The sequence below is a fragment of the Oratosquilla oratoria genome, chromosome 9, assembly GCF_046742065.1.
Source record: "Oratosquilla oratoria isolate Oo_2021 chromosome 9, ASM4674206v1, whole genome shotgun sequence".
NCBI classification, from domain to species: Eukaryota; Metazoa; Arthropoda; class Malacostraca; order Stomatopoda; family Squillidae; genus Oratosquilla; species Oratosquilla oratoria.
The window spans coordinates 64005583-64023082 of record NC_134785.1 but is presented as its reverse complement, the minus strand read 5'-3'; positions in this window follow the sequence as shown (position 1 = coordinate 64023082).

The window sequence follows — 17500 nt, the reverse complement described above, 5'->3', positions numbered from 1 at the left end:
CTTTTTTGAAACAAAGGTTTCCGTAAGCTGTTTGCCAAAAAAGAAATACAAATTTTTGTGTGTTAGGAAAAAATAATAATTTCGTACCAGGAAAGGGTTTTTTGTTTTAATTCCGTCTGACGCTAAAATATTTTGTTCTTCTTCCCGGCAAAACCATTTGGTAGTTGAAGGGTAGCAGTCTATCATGCACATCCCTTTGTATACTGTGCGTCATTTTTATTCTCACTAGAAGGGCCGCCAGTATATTTCATTACAAAAGTGCTTTACCAAAGAGAGAGAAAAAGAAGAAGAAAAAAAAGAGCAGGACGACAGGAGACCATTTGGTGCATAACTAGGTGTGATGTTGAAAACAGTAAATAAATAAATATAATAATTAAAAAGATCATGATAATAACAAACAGAAAAATTAAAATTTATGATAGATAATAAACAAGTAATAAGAAATAAACTAATGATTAGATAATAAATAAATTATGATAAATCAATAAATCAAATGAAATAAAAAGGCTAGATTAACAGCATACTGTTCAGGTGTTTATCTAAATAAATCTTGAAAATTCTAACTATATTACATTGCACTGCCTCTGCAGGAAGTTTATCCCATTCATTTACTACACGTTTGGCGAAGTTGTTTCTACCCACTTCCAAATTAAATCTACTTCCTCATTTAACATTTTCTATAAGAATATAAGAAACTGCAAGAGACCATAAGGCCAACACTAGGCAGCTCCGTATCCATCACCACCTGTCATCCCCATCCATAAAGTTGTCTAATCGTTATTAGCAAAGAGATTATTAGCAAAGAGATTCCCAGGTTAAATGTGTTCTCTTTAGCCTATTCTTTCTATATATTTACATTTCGCTTTTAAATATCTTATTTACAAAAAAAAAAAAAATCTACTTGGAGTATCTATCTTTGCGACACCTCCGTTTTACTTACTCTCTCCTCCCACCTTTCTCCACCGCTAAAGGATTTTCTCCATCACAACCTGGTCCTCCTCTAGTTCCTTCCCCCTCCACATGCCTCCTTCACCCCTGCTAATACTTCCTCCATGGCGGTAGGCTTTCCTCCACGCCACTCCGGAGACTTCCTCTTCTTGAAGAAAATCTTTTTCCCAAGACGCTTTCGAAGGTTCGTCTGACACGCTCCTTGTTCCAAAACCCCAAGAGCCACGTCTATGGCGTCCTTCTTCACCGGTTCTTCTCCGTCTTTGCTCCACACAAGGTGTCTTGGTATGACTTTGTCCATTCAGACATATCTTCCTCTTCATCTTCCTCCATTTCATCTTCTTCCTCTTCTCTCACCTATTTCACGTATATTTTCCTCTATTCTTCTCGCCATGTTCAGTCTCCTCATTATCCTCTTTCTCCTCCTCCTCCTCCTCCTCTTCTCCTTCCTCTTTCTCTTCCTTCTTCTCCCTCCTCCCCCTCCTCTCTCCTCCTTCCTCCCTCCTCTTCCCTCCCTCCTCCTTCTCCCCCTCTCCTCCTCCTTCCTCTCTCTTCATCCTCCCTCTCCCTTTTCCTCTTTCCCTTGTCTTTACATACGTCTTTTTTCAACTTCTCCACCATCTCCACCATCTCCTCCTCCTCCTCCTCCTTATCTTCCTCATTCTTCTTATTCTCCTTCTTCTCTTTTTATTCCTTCTACCCTTCTTCCTGTTTTCCATCATCCTGAGGGTATACAGTTTTTGTTTATATTCATTTATTTATTTTTATTCATTTATTTATTTCTTTGCTCAATCTGAATCCCATTTTTCTTCTCTGCTTTCTTTTCCTCCTTTTTAATCTCCTACACTTCTCTATCTTATTCCTCCACTTTATTCTTACCTTATTTAGGGTTCCCCTTTTCCCTCGCCCATAAGATATTCATTTTCATATACTCTCTCCTCATCATCTTCCTCTTCCTCTTCCTCTTCATCCTCCTCTTCTTCCGTTTCTCTTCTTTGTTCAGTTCCTCTTCCTCCTCTTTTTTTTGTTTTGTTTTTTTTAACCTCTGTTATCGTTTCACCTCTTCCACTTCTTATTCTTCATATTTTCTTTCTCATTCTTTTTCACTTCATACTTAATTTCTATTTATTCTTCTCTATTTCTTCCTCCTAATGCTTCACATTTCTTTCTTTCTTTCTTTTCCTCTTTTCTTCTTCTCTTACCATTTTTCCTAATTTTTTGCATTTTTCTTATTCGTACTGTTTTTCTTCCTTGATCTTTTCTTCTGTATTTTTTCTTTCTTTTTATTCTCCCTTTTCTTTCACTTGTTCCTCTGTCATTAATCTCCGTTTACTTAACCTTGGCTGTTCCATCCACCACTACTACCCCCTCCTTCCGTTTAGTAATCTCCAACCTTCCTCCTAATGATGATCCAACTGCAAGAATGTTTACGATGACACTGAGCGGGTCCGCAGACATACATAAATACTCGAACTCATTCCTCAGACCCTCCTTGCTTCTGGTTTTCCTTTTTTTTTTCTTCTTCTTTTTTTTTGTATCTTTTTCTTTTTTGTGTGTTTTTCTTTGCATTTTTTTGTACTTTTTCCTATTATTTTTATTTTTATTTTTTGTATATATATATATATATATATATATATATATATATATATATATATATATATATATATATATATATTTGTATTTCTTCTGCTTCCACCTTCGACTTCTTTCGCCTTTTCCTCTTTCGCCTTCTCTTCAGTTATTTTAGGTTTCTAATCGCTATATCCTTGCTTCTGGTTTTATCATTTTTTTTTATTCTCTCTGCTTCTGGTTTTACTCCTTTTTTTTTATTTCCTCTGATTCCACCTTTGACTTCTTTCGCCTTTTCTTCTTTCGCTTTCTCTCAGGTTATAATAGATTTTAATCGTTCTAATTTTTACCTTCCTACTACCTTTTCGTATTTCAATTCATCTATTTCTCCTTTTCTCATCTTCTGCTATTACTATTTTTCCTATTCAATTCCTACATTTTCTTGTCTCTTTCTATACAATCTCCTCCTACTCCTCCTTTTCCTCCTCCTCCTCCATTTTTTCTTCCTCCTTTTCTTCTTCCTCACCCTTCTCATGCTTCTCTTCCTCCTCCTCTTCCTCGTTTGCTTCCACCTTTTCCCCCTCTCTTCCTCTTCTTCCTCCTCCTCCTTCTCCTCTTCTTCCTCTTCTTCTTCCTCCTCCCTTCCTCCACGTTCTCCTCTTCCTCCTCCTTTTCCTCCCCTTCCTCTTCATCCACCTCCAGCTCTTCCTCTTCCTCCTCCTCTTCTTCCTCCTCAACCTCCTCCTCATTCCGTGGTAATCCTCCTCAATCTATTCATTATTTATCTTTTTTTTTTTTTTTTTTTTTTTTTTACATTTTTCTTGCTCTGGTGGGTACCTGACTGATCTGATTTTTTGAAATTGACTTCAGAGAGACTCATCTCCCTGCCCTGCATTGTCAGACCACCTCAACAGCCTCACGTTTATCTGAAAGTGCAACCCAGAGGGGCTGACACACGATCCCGGGAACGTGTTCAAAACATCTATCTGTCAACTTCAATTGTATTCATTCCACCTTTATACATAATGAGAACCTATAGTGATAGCCCACTTCTATTATCATAAGCTAGTTGAAGTGATACAGTCCCATACTAGTAGTAGTATCGTATGACTTTCTTACACCTCCAACTTTGTATTTGCTAGCCAGTCTATGAATGTTTGATTTGCTTCATAGATAGTCTGGTAACCCCCAGGCACTGCTGTGATTGGGCAGTGCAGTACGAGATGGTCTGTATCTTGGGGTGAGTTATGACAAGATGGGCACATTGGGGAGTCTTTGTAGCCCCAGTGATGCAGTCCCATACTAATACATCCCAGACAAGGATTAAAAAATGAAACATGTATCCCAGAAAAGACTTAGCAACCACGTGGCGAGCGTTAAAACTATTAGTTGTCTCAAGAAAAGATTAGATAACTTTATGGATAGCGATGACAGGTAGTAAGGGGTATGGCACTGTCTAATGCAGGCCTTATGGTCTTATGGAGTCATCTTCATTCATACGTTATGTTATTATGGTCTTAGGATGTTTAAGGGAGGGGCCGGTGACAGATGCCGGTTACTATGGGGCCGGGGGAGGTTTAGTTACGTGAATTCGTGGTATTTTTTCATCTCCTTTCTTTCACTTAGCCTTTTCCTGTTTTTGTGTGTGTGTTTTATCCTCTTTTTAAAATCTCTTCTTTTTGTTCGATTATTATGAATTCTCAGTTTTTTTCTCTTCTGCTATCAATCTTTTAATCCAAATTTTTCCTCTTTTTTCCTATTCTGTTTTATCTACACACTTATTTATCTTTTATTTTTTCCATTTTTCCCAATTACAAAGGATTACAAAGGCGGAGCATGCCGACAGGAGAACTTTTGGTCCATATCTAGGTATGATGCGAAAAAAACGTAATAATTATAAATTAATAAATAAAAACAATAAAAATGTAAATAACAAATAGAATACACAAATAAATGCATAGGTATAGTTAAATAATAAACAAACAAGTAAATAGTAAATAATAATAAATTGACATATAGCTAATAATAAATGAAAATCAGACAGACAAATGATAACAAAACAAAAGCAAATAATATAAAATAAATTATAATCATTATAGCATTACAACTCTGATTATCTTCTTTCTCTATCTACATTTAGCTTTAGGAATGAAATAGGCATAAACTGGCTTACCACTAGAGTGTTTAACAAATAGAATATATTTAGTAACAATGTAGTGAGCGCTGAAACAATTGGTTGTTTTAAGAGCAAATGACTTAATGGATAGGGATGACAGGTGGTAATGGACATGGAACTACCTAGTGTAGGCCTTATGGTCCCTAGCAATCTCCTCCATTTTTATATTCTTATGTCCATGACTTTTTTCTTTATCTTCTTTTCTTGCTTCACCTCATACTCTTCCATTTTCTCCTTCGTTCTCTCCTCCTCCTCAATTCTCTCTTCATCCTCCTTCCCGTCAGTTATCATCATCTCTTCTTACTTCCCATTTTCCTTCTCTCTTCTCGTTCTCCTTTTCGTCCATCGACGCTACCACCTTCTCCTTCCCCGCTGACCCTCCACCTAATCTCCTCCTCTCACTCCCATCCTACCACTCCACCCCCCCAACCTCCGTCCCCTCTTTCGCGTCCCCTTCCTGAGTCCCCGTGTCTTTAAGTCCCCCTCCCCCCTTCCCCCCCCTCTCTCCTTTCCCCCCTCCCTCTCCCCCTCTATCGTCCCCCTCGATGTCGCTTTCCCATTCACATGTCTACGTCGTCAATTCATTTTTGCGGTTTCTGTACAGTTCTGATTAACCTCTTTTCCTCAGTTGTTCCTTTTATGGGCTTCATTCTGAGAGTTTATATAGGGCTTACATACATAAGAACATAAGAAACGAGAAGACTGCAAGAGACCATAAGGCCTACACTAGGTAGTTATATATCCCTTACTACCTTTCATCACTATCCATAAGATGATCTAATCTCTTAAAACCGTCACTTGTTTTAGAGCTAACTACATGGTCACAACGTCTATTACATTCATTAACCACCCTGATGGCAAACCAGCTCCTGTGTAATTTCTTCTTAAATCTAAATTTGTCCAATTTCAATCCATTACTACGAATCCTGTTCTGATGTCTTAATATGATGACCTTGGACATATAACTACATAGTGCCTCGATCAATGTATATCCCATTTTATCTTGAATCTGCCACCTTTGATATTAATCAAATCAACGAGGCCAAAGCAAATTAGAATACTATTATTTTTTTACCCGCGGAAATAAATTAAGCTCACGGAGCAAGTGGATAAAAACAATGGTTGGTGTGTGTGTGTGTGTGTGTGTGTGTGTGTGTGTGTGTGTGTGTGTGTGTGTGTGTGTGTGTGTGTGTGTGTGTGTGTGTGTGTGTGTGTGTGTGTGTGTGTGTGTGTGTGTGCGTGCGTGCGTGCGTGTCCATCTCTACCTGCACTTATGCTTCTAGCTCTTCACACCTTGTTTTTTCATTACGTTCAGTTAAATGTCTCAGATTGTTCCAAATTTTTATGAATTTTTATTTCGATCGTACTTTTCTCTTTATCACTTAGTGACATTTTCAACCAATTTTTGTTAAGTTGTAACTCGTTAAATTTTCACTCTGTCTTATCCGTCTCTCTTACATGTATCCGTCAGTCAGCTTTCTCTGTCGTTCTCAACTCAGAAAAATCTCAGCAGCGAGTGCAAAAATCACACTGAGGGTTCCAAAAATTGCTACTAATCTTTAAGAAGTCAAATTAGAAAGTTGTTGTTTTCTTAGCCCAGAAGAAAAATGTGGGATGTCAAATGACCTTTGAAGTGGAATATTCATTGTTCTTCTAGAAAAAAATATTGAAACATTTTTTTTTTTTGTAATCTAATGGTCAATAAAGAATTATCCTCTACTATCTTACTTTCTTCTACTATTCTCTTAGACTGGTTAAAAACCCAACTACACTCCCATTTCTCAACATTCTATATCCCAAACCCAACAGAATAAACCATGCTCATAAATATAAATTTCTTTGAATAATGAATGACTACAAAGCATAGTCATAGTAGTGACATTTCTACTACGCTGAGAAGTACACAATGCCCTTCATCCCAACTCATCCTCTCTTCAGAATCCTACTCACGTGGACACTGAAGGACTCTTAAATCCTTTTGACTAAATTATTCACCACAGGTTTTCACTCGACAGGCTCCACCCTACGGATCATCTCAAAAACAAACATTTTCAATTCAATAACGTAATCCATACATCTATTATTACCCTTATCCATCAACTCCTGCCAGCCCATCCCTCCATCCTCTCATACTTCTCTCTCGATATTTTCTGCATATTTATTCTTTCTCTGCGGAATTCTCACGTCTATCTGTCCGTATTTACATGAATCTAGTTCATCTACCCAGTCCGTCTATCCATCTATCCAACTCGCCGCACCGTCTTCCAACCACATCCACCTAAGCGCATCCCGTCCACCCATCCACCTCCTCCTTTCTTCCTCCTCCTCTTCTTCCTCCTCCTCCTCTCCTCCTCCACCTCTCTCCCCTCGCTTCCCCTCCTCCTCTCCCCCCCTTCCCCCACCCCCTCCCTCTTCTTGCGTGCTTGCTTGCCCTCCCCCCCTCCTCTCCTTCTCCTCCTCCTCCTCCACCTCCCCCCCCACACGTCTCCCGCGAAGTTCTCTGCTGAGGACCCTGTCTTATGATTCTCTCTTGCTGGCTCTCTTCGTTTATTCCCTCTTCCTCCTTCTCCTTCTTCACTTTCTCCTCTCTCGCGTCTTTTATCGAATGGTTTGACCCTCTTCCTCGTTCTCCGTGCCTCTGCTTCGCCTGCCGGTTATCGGGTGTTTTCTTATTCTCCTTCTCCTCCTCCTCTCTCTCTATTCCTATGCGTTACTGCTTACGCTCCTCCCGTTCTTCTTTCGTCCGAGTTATCAGGTTTTCTTTTTCTCCTTCCTTCCTCCCCTTCTTTCATTCTCCTTCCTTCGTCAGAGTGACCAGCACCTGGGAGGCGATACCACACACACCTCTGGACGGTCTTCCTTCGGGTTATCCACCTCTCTCTCCACCCCCTATCCCTCCTCCTCCTCCTCCTCCTCCTCCGTCTCCACCTCTTTCTCCTCCTCCTTCCCCATACTTGAAGACGTTGCTTCTCCTACACGTCTTCTTTCTATGACGTGGCTGTGTTATATTTCTACTCCTTTTCCTCCTCCTCCTCCTCCTCCTCCTCCTCTTCCCTCTCCTCCTCCTCCTCTTCCCTCTCCTCCTCCTTCCCCTCCTCCTCCTCTTCCACCACCTCCTCCTCCACCTCATTCTCCTTCTTCACCAATGATGACAATTCTCTAATCGTTTCTTTGCTACGTTTTTCTTCCTATATTGCAATATCTTCTACTTACGTTCTCCCTTAACTTTATTCGCCTCATCTTCGATCGCTTCTTTCTACTCTCTATTTCTTCTCCTTCCTTGTCCTTGTATTCACTCTGTCTATCTTTGTCCTTGCATTTGCATGCATAGTTTACGAGGAGAATATCATGACATTTCTGTCCCCATCTCGGTTCATTCGTCATCTTCTCCTCCTCTTCCTCCTCCTGCTTCTCCTTTCCTTATTCATCTCTCTTCCTTTTCCTTTTACTCCTCCTCATCTTCTTCCTCCTCCTCCTCCTCTTCCTCCTTCTCATCTTCCTCCTCCTCTTCTTCCTCCTCCAGCTTCTCCTTTCCTTATCCCTTTTTCTTCCTTTTCTTTTTACTCCTCCTCCTCATCTTCTTCCTCCTCCTCCTCTTCCTCCTCCTCCTCTTCCTCCTCCTCCTCTTCCTCCTCTTCATCTTCCTCCTCCTCCTCTTCCTCCTCCTTCTCTTCCTTGCCCCTTATTTTTCCTCCTCCACCTCTTCCTCCTCCTTCTCTACCTCTTCTCCTGCTCCTGTTTCTCGCACTCCTGTTTCACCTTCACCTCCAATACCACCAACTCCTCCTCCTCCTCCTCCTTCTCCTCCTCCTCCTCCTCCACTCTTGGTCCTCTATTCTCTCATCTCCACATTTCGCCTTCTCCATCTCCTCCTCCTCCTCCACTTCTTTTGTTCCTCCTCTTTCTCGTTCCCCTATTTCTCCTTCTTCTCCCCCACCTCCTCCTCACATTCTCCTTCTTCTCTTTCTCGTCCACATATTTCTACTTCTTCTCTTACTGCTCTCCTCCTCTTCCTCTTCTTCTTCTTCCTCCTCCTCCACTTCTTCCTCTTCTTCTTCTTCCTCTTCCTCTTCCTCCTCTTATTCTTCCTCCTCCTTTTCTTATTCTTCCTCCTCCTCTTCTTCTTCATGCTCCTCCTCCTCTTCTTATTCTGCTCCTCCTCCTCCTCCTCCTCCTCTTATTCTGCTCTTCTTCCTCCTCATCTTCTTATTCACCTCCTCCTCTTCTTATTCTGGACCTCCTCCTCCTCCTCCTCCTCCTCCTCCTCTTATTCTGCTCCTCCTCCTCCTCCTCCTCCTCTCCCCTCCCCTCCTCTCATATTCTTGCTCATCTATAAACACTTCTCGCCTTCCGTTCGTCCTTCATGCTTCTTATATATCCTTCCCTCCCGCTCATAAGGCTCATTATCGTCTTCATTTTCTATCTCTTCGCCTCCCGTTCCTTCTTTCTTGGGTTTTTTTCTTTTTCTTCTTCTTTTTTTTCTTGGCGGATCTGGATCGCTTGCGAATTCCTTGCTTGACCCTATTCGGTCGTCCACAGCCGCCGCGTCACCTTCTCCTTCTTGGTTCCTCCTCCTCCTCCTTGCTCTTTGTCTTTCTTCTCTCTTTCTTTCTTTCGTGTTTCTCCGTATCCCCGTCTTCGCTTTCTTTGGATCGAGTCGTGAGCAGTTTCCTTCTAAGTTGATTTTTGTTGTGCTTTACATATGCATATACATACACAACTACACGCACATTCACGCACATATATACATGTAGACACACATAATATATATATATATACATATATATATGTATATATATATATATGTGTGTGTGTGTGTGTGTGTGTATGTGTGTGTGTGTGTGTGTGTGTGTGTGTGTGTGTGTGTGTGTGTGTGTGTGTGTGTGTGTGTGTGTGAGGAAGGAAGTTGATTTTTGTTGTGCTTTACATATGCATATACATACACACCTACACGCATGTACACGCACATGTATACATGTAGACACACATAATATATATATGTGTGTGTGTAAGGAGAGAGGAAGTTAATTTTTTGTACTTTACATACGTATATACATACACATCTACACGCACGTACACGCACATGTATACATGTACACACACATGTGTGTGAAGGAGGATTTTTTTGTACTTTACATACGCATATACATACACACCTACACGCATGTACACGTACATATATACATATACACACATATTATACATATGTATATATCTATATATCTATATAGTGTGTGTGAATTGAGTCTTATATCTTCCCATTTTCTATACTCTGACCACTCACCCGTTTCTTCCCTTTCTCTCATACCCCCTTCCCTCAACCATTTACTAACCATCCTTTTTTACCTCTTTTCCTTCCCCTCCTTCCTTCCTACCTCTTCTTCCTTCCCCCTCTTTGTTTCTTCACACTCTTTTCTGTCCCCACCCCTCGCCTTTCCTCCACTCCTCTCTCCCAAACTATTTACCAATATTTGTTTTTGCCTTTTTCAACTCTATCGCCACCCTCCCCTCTCTCCTTCCTGCTGTTTCTCTACTTTATCCTTCCTTTCTCCGTTCCTCTTTCTCTCTCCTCAATTCTGTGTGTGTGTGTGTGTGTGTGTGTGTGTGTGTGTGTGTGTGTGTGTGTGTGTGTGTGTGTGTGTGTGTGTGTGTGTGTACGTGAGGGTGAGTGGGAGAAGTGTGTGTGTGTGTGTGTGTGTGTGTGTGTGTGTGTGTGTGTGTGTGTGTGTGTTTATGTGTGTGTGTTTGTGTGTGTGTGTTTATGTGTGTGTGTGTGTGTGTGTGTGTGTGTGTGTGTGTGTGTGTGTGCGTGTGTTTATGTGTGTGTGTGTGTGTGTGTGTGTGTGTGTGTGTGTGTGTGTGTGTGTGTGTGTGTGTGTGTGTGTGTGTGTGTGTGTGTGTGTGTGTGTGTGTGTGTGTGTGTGTGTGTACGTGAGAGGGAGAGGGAGAAGTGTGTGTGTGTGTGTGTGTGTGTGTGTGTGTGTGTGTGTGTGTGTGTGTGTGTGTGTGTGTGTGTGTGTGTGTGTGCGCGTGTATGTGTGTGTGCGCGCGCGCGTATCCTTTCATTCCTCCCTTTCCTCTCCTTTACTCCTTTACTCACGTACTTCTTAACCTTCCTTTTCCCTTTTTTTTCTTTCACCTTTCCTTTCTCCTTTCCCCTTCTCTACCTCCTCTTTCTTCTTCTCCCCCTTCGATTATCCAGCGGTCTTCCATTCTTCTCTCCCCGTCCTCCTGTCACTAAATCTTTCCAACCTTTAGTCTTCCCCTTCCCCCTTCCCCCTTCCACATCACATCACCTTCTCGTCCTTCCCTCCCCTTCCTTCGATTATCATCCTTCACTTTAGAAAAAAAAAAAAAAATCTAGCCAGTAAATGACATTTTTGATATTATGAAAGACAGTCGATAAAATACCAGGGCGGTGGTCAGAACGCAACTGAAAGTTACTTCATAAAAAAAAAAAAAAAAATCATTAAACCCTAAACTCCGGATTCCACTGACCTTCCGTAACACAATTCTAAATATTATATTTACATAGCTACCTGACAGGAAACTATTTCATTCAACTCTTTATGAAAGACCAAACACGGGCTCGAATGATTCTAGGCGTTCTCGTAAGGTTGACTTAAAAGGAAAGGACCAGACGACTTTTGAGCGAAAACAAAACATTCGAGAGAAAAAAAAAGAGAATAAAAAATCGGAGAGATTAATATTACCATCTGACTTTAGTGTCTTTCAAAAGACACATGAATACAAGAGGGCAAATGCACAGTTGGTGTAGCGGGACTTGGAGCGACGGAGGGAGGGAGGGGGAGGAGGAGAGAGAGAGAGCAAAAGATTAATTGATTGAGTAATCATTGGGTTTTAAGGTGGCGCAACCCTGGAGGATCGTTGCCATCAGCAGGAGAGAAAAAGAGAAAGAGAAAGAAAGAGAAAAAGAAAAAGAAAGAAAGGAGAGAAAGGAGAGAAAGAGAGAAAGAAAGATAGATAGAAAGAGAAAGAGAGAAAGAAAGAAAAATGTAAAGATAGACATACAGGCAGAAAGAAATAGACAGACAATGAGAGAGACATAGATACAGAGAGACACAGAAACAGACAGAGATGGACATACGTACACAGACAGATACACAGTGACGGACAGAGAGAAATAGATAGAGACAGAGAGACAGAGACAGAGAGACAGAGAAAGAGACAGAGAGACAGACACACAGACAGAGAAAGGCAGACATAGACAGAGAAAGACAGACACAGACAGAGAAAGACAGACACAGACAGAGAAAGACAGACAGACAGACAGACAGACAGACAGATAGATAGAGAGAGATGGAAAACGATAGTGGGAAGAAATGACTGAAGGAAGGAAGGAAGGAAGAAGGGGGAGGAGGGCGGTTGGGTGAAAGGAAAGAGTCAGGGACAGACAGACAGACAGACAGACAGGGACATAGACAGTGACAGACAGAAAAGAACAGTGGAAGTGGAAGAGAAGAAAGGAAAGAAGGAAGAAAGGAAAAAAAGAGGAGTAGGAGGAGGGGCATGAAGAAGAGGAGGAAGTAGAAGAAAAGGAGGAGGAAGACGAAGAGGAGGAAGAAGAGGATAGGAGGAGGAGGAGAGAAAAGGGAGGAGGAGGGGAGGAAAGGGAGGTGGAGGAGGAGGAGGAGAAGGAGGAGGAGGAGGAAGAGGAAGTAGAATATGAGGGGAAGGAGGTGGAGAAGAAGAGGAAGAGGTGGAGCAAGAGGAGGAAAAGAAGTAAACAGAAGAGAAGGAAGAAGAGACGAAGTGGAAGGAAAATGTGAAAGAGGAGCTGGAGAAGAAAAAAGAGGAGGAGGAGAAGAGGAGGAAAAAGAGGAAAAAGAGGAGTGGGAGGGGGAGGATGAAGAGTAAGAAGAGAAGTAGGATAGGAGGAGTGACAGGAGGAGTGGGGGAGGAGAGGGGAGAGGAGGAGGAGTGGGAAGAGGAGGAGTGGAAGGAGGAGGAGGAGGAAGAAGAGGAGCACGAAGAGGAGGAGTGGGAGGAGGTGAAGGAGAAGGTAGAGAAGAAGATGAGGACGAGGATAAAGAGGAGGAGGAAGAAGAGGGAGAGGAGGAGGAGGAGGAGGAGGAAGGGGAAGAGGAAGAGGAGGAAGAGGAAGAGGAAGAGGAAGAGGAGGAAGAGGAGGAGGAGGAGAGAGGAGAGAGGAAAGAAACCCCATCTGACGTCTGATCTCTGACTCGAGGGGCCCCGATACCATTTCCGGGCGGAAAGTCTCGCGCGCCATAATGCATCCGACGGCAACACGCGGCCGAAAGAAGCCAAAAGTGATCTTCCACTTTTACTTGTTTTGTGTGTATTTCGAAAAAAATATATATATATATAAACGGGAAACTGTTCCTTATGTTGCTGTCAGATAAGGAATTTAAGATATCGTTGAGTTGTACAAGTTGGAATATAAAAAGATATGTAAAGTAGAATTAAATTGAAATTAATAAAAGAAAATAAATCAATATAGAATGAAGATAATTAAAAATTTATCAATTAAGTTGCATAATCTTAATCTGAGCATTCTAAATTGAATAGAACAAAAGAAAATAAAACATATATATATATATATATATACATATACCCCGCCTGAGGTATTAGCTGCATATTATTATGAGGTTAAAATCTGCTTAGTAGTATGAAACTGATACTATAGAGTCTATATGAGGCGCCCTACGGACCAGAACCACACATAATTTTGTCTGTGAGAGAAAATTTCTATTCATAGAGAAATTATATAATTTTATTATACTGCAACTGTCCCTCCGTTATGCTGTCCCCCACTCTTGGTACTGTCCTCTACTACTTCTCTGAATATACATTTCCTTTTGTCGCTGAACCCTGAAGTTGGGGAGACAGAATTTCTGCCACAGAGTGTTTCTACTTGAGTCGTAAAAGGCGTAAAAAAAAAAAAAAAAAAAAAAAAAAAAAAAAAAAAAAAAAAAAAAAAAAAAAAAAAAAAGGGGGGGGGCGGTGATAGGCATAGGCATCCTATTCTCTGTAGCCCCAAAGGTAAGATTCCTAAGAAAAAAAAAAAAAAAAAGTAAAGGCATAACAGGATCTGGGAGAAGTTTTCCAACCAGAACCCTAAGGTTTGGATGTGGTACAGATGAGAGTGAAAAGGGAGAGACAGGCATTTTGTTTGTGAGAAGAAATATGGAGGTATTGGGACCGAGTGAAACCAAGTTGAAAGGGAAGGACAAGTTTGAGTTTGAGAGTGTAGTTCGGACGATGTCAGGAGTGAAGAGAGGACAAGGGAGAGACAGGCATTTTGTTTGTGAGAAGAAATATGGAAGTATTGGGACCGAGTGAAACCAAGTTGAAAGGGAAGGACAAATTTGAGTTTGAGAGTGTAGTTGGGAGGATGTCAGGAGTGAAGAGAGGACAAGGGAGAGAAGGGTGGCTACATTAGTAAGTGAAGATATACGTAAGCGTGTGGTTGAGTGGAATGAGGTTTTTTCAATGTTAATGTGGATGAAGGTGACACTGGGAAGGGAGAGGTGTATTTTTGTAAATGTATATGGGCCTGGTAGTGAGAAGAGGGGAGAGGAAAGGGAGGCATTTTGGATAGATTTAAACCAGTTCATAAAAGGTTTAGGGAGAAATGTCAATGCACTGGTATTAAGAGATATCAATGCTAAGGTAGGAGACTATCCAACTGACGTAGTGGTTGGGAAGAATGGAGTGCCAGGAAAAAGTCGTAGTGTAAAGTTTATGGTAGAGATGTGTCTAGAAAGAGAGTTGATGATTGATAGCAAACACAGTGTTTAGGAAGAAAATTAAGCATAAGTACACATGGGAGAGGATGGTGTATGGAAAGGTGGTAGATGAGGCTTCAATGGACTATATATTGGTAACCAGAATAATAATAAGAATTTTGGATGTATATGCTCTTAGGGGAGAGAGTTGGGGAATATCAGATCATATTTTGGTGAAAGGTAAGTTGAAAGAGGGGGATAGATGGAGAAAGAGGAAAAGGACAGGAGGTAGAGAGGTGCTTAGAGTAAACTGCTTAAATGAGAAAGTAAATGAGATGGAGTAAAAGAAGCTGGAAGAATAGTGGGAGGGAGTGAAGAATAGAGTAGATCCAGGAGTGGAGGAAGAATAGAAATGTTTTAAGGAGGGAGCCACAAGGTGTGCATAGATGGTGTGAGGGACATGGAGGACGGGGGGGGGATAGAAAGGAGGGTAATGAGTGTTGGCATAATGAAAAAAAGAAGGTTGTAGAAAAAAAGTAACGAGCATTCACAGTTTGGTTCCAAATAGAACGAGAGAATCATATGAGAGGTACAAAGAAAATTAAAGAGAATTAAACATAAGATATAGACAAAAAAGAGAGCAGATAGGAAATGGGGTAAAAGCATGACAGAATTTTTTTAAAGTAATAAAAAGATGTTCTGGAAAAAATGAAATGAAGAAATGGAGGCGAACTAAGTAGAGAAGAAAAGGTAAAAGGTGCAAATGGAGAGATGATAATGGAAGAGATGGGAGTAAGAGAAAAATGGGCAGAGTATTGTAGTGAGTTACTAAATGTAAAGGAGAATAGGGAGGGAAAGGGAGTTGCAGTGGGAAGCGCTAAGAAAATGACAGTGAGAAGTGAGGAAAGTCGAGGAAAAATAAGAAAAGATAAGGTGAAAACACCTGTGTTAAATGAGTGTCATGCGGAATGTCTAAAAATTGGGGGTACAGTGATGGACAGGATGGTGAGGTTGTTTAATGATTGCCTAAAAAGGGTAGAGTGCCGGAAGACTGGAGGAGTGCCTGTATAGCTTCACTTTACAAGGGAAAATGTGACAAGTGTGAGTGGAGTAGTTTCAGAGGGATCATTTTTTGGAGTGTAATTGGGAAGGCTTATAGGAGAATTTTGATTGAGAGGATTAGGAGAGAAACAGAGGGATTAATTGGTGAGGAACAGTGTGGGTTTAGGACAGGAAGTGGTTGCGCGGAGCAGATTTTTGTGGTAAGGCAGATATGTGAGAAGGCTTCAGGAAAAGGTAAGGACTTTTTTTTATCCTTTATGGATTTGGAAAAGGTTTATGACAGGGTAGACAGGAAGGCACCGTGGAAAGTACTGGAGATACATGGGGTAGGAGGAAAGCTGTTATGAGCAGTCATGATTTTTACGAGAGTAGTAGAGCCTGTGTTAGGATTAGAAATGGAGAGAGTGAGTAGTTTGATGTGGGACTTCGCCTGGGATGTGTCATGTTGCCATGACATGGACGGGGTGGTGCGAGAGGTAAATGCAAGAGTAATGGGCCGGGGATTGGAGATGGTTAAAGAAAATGGAAAAAATGGGAGATAGACCAGTTGTTTTTTGCTGACAACACTGCGCTTGTAGCAGGATCATAGGAGGGATTAGGGATGTTAGTGGCAGAGTTTGGGAAGGTGTGTGAAAGAAGTTGAAGATAAATGTGGATAAAAGTAAGGTGATGAGATGTACAATGGGAGAGGATGGCAACAAATTGGAAGAGAGTATGAAGGGAGAGAGACTGGAGGAAGTGGATAGTTTTAGATACTTGGGTGCGAATGTGGCGGGAAAGGGAGAAGTGGAGCTAGAATGTAGGTTGAGAGAAGCAAATAAATGTCTTGGTGGATTAAAAAGTGTAATGATAAATAGACATTTTGGGAATGGATGCTAAGAGGAGATTGTATGAAGGAGTGATCGTGCCAACAGCACTGTATGGAGCAAAAACATAAAACATAAGAGAGGAGGAGAGGAAGAGTTTAAATGTATTTGAAATGAAATGCCTGAAAAGCATGGTAGGGGTTACTAGGCTGGATAGAGTAAGATACGAGGAAGTGGGGTGGAGAATGGGGGTGAAAAGAGAGTTGGAAGACAAGGATTAATGAAAGAGTATCGGGATGCTTTGGACACATGGAAAGAATGAGTGAAGAAAGATTAGTTTAGAAGTGCGGAAGGCAGAGGTGGAGGGGGTGAATATGAGGGTGCCACCGAGGAGGAGAGGGACGGATGGGGTAAAGGGGGCATTAGGAAAGAGGGGCACGTCTGTTGAGGAAGGAAGGGAAAAGACAGAAGATAAAGGTAAGTGGAGAATGGTTGTGTATGGATGATGCTGTAATACATTGAAGAAGCGGGTAGGTGATGGGGGGGGGAGGTATGTGTGAATATTTTGACGCGACCCGAAGAGATTTCTCTCCGTCTTCTCTTTTTCTGCATGAGGGGACGGAGGGGGGGGGGTGCCGATTAAATGTAGCGGCTCTGCTGTGGATATGCTGTGTCTTGCTGCTTTGCTTCTGATCCATGACAGTGGACGAGATGCAGGGGTGACCAGCAATCCAGGAGGAGCTAAGAAAAGAGAGAAGGAGGGAGGGAGGTGAATGGAAGTGGAGTATGTGGGGATAAAATGGGCGAGAGTGAATTATGCCTTTGATTTTGGGGAAAGAGCCCTTGGTATATGTACAGTATGATGTATGTATATACATAAATATATATAATCATATGTAATATACAGTATATATATATACATGTGTGTGTGTGTGTGTGTGTGTGTGTGTGTGTGTGTGTGTGTGTGTGTGTGTGTGTGTGTGTGTGTGCGTGGTGTGTGTGTGTGTGTGTGTGTGCGTGCGTGGTGTGTGTGTGTATGTGTGTGTGTGTGTGTGTGTGTGTGTGTGTGTGTGTGTGTGTGTGTGTGTGTGTGTGTGTGTGTGTGTGTGTGTGTGTGTGTGTGTGAGATGGTGGTGGTGGTGGTGGTGATGATGATGGTTATGATGATGGTTATGATGATGGTGATGATGGTGATGATGATGATGATGATGATGATGATGATGATGATG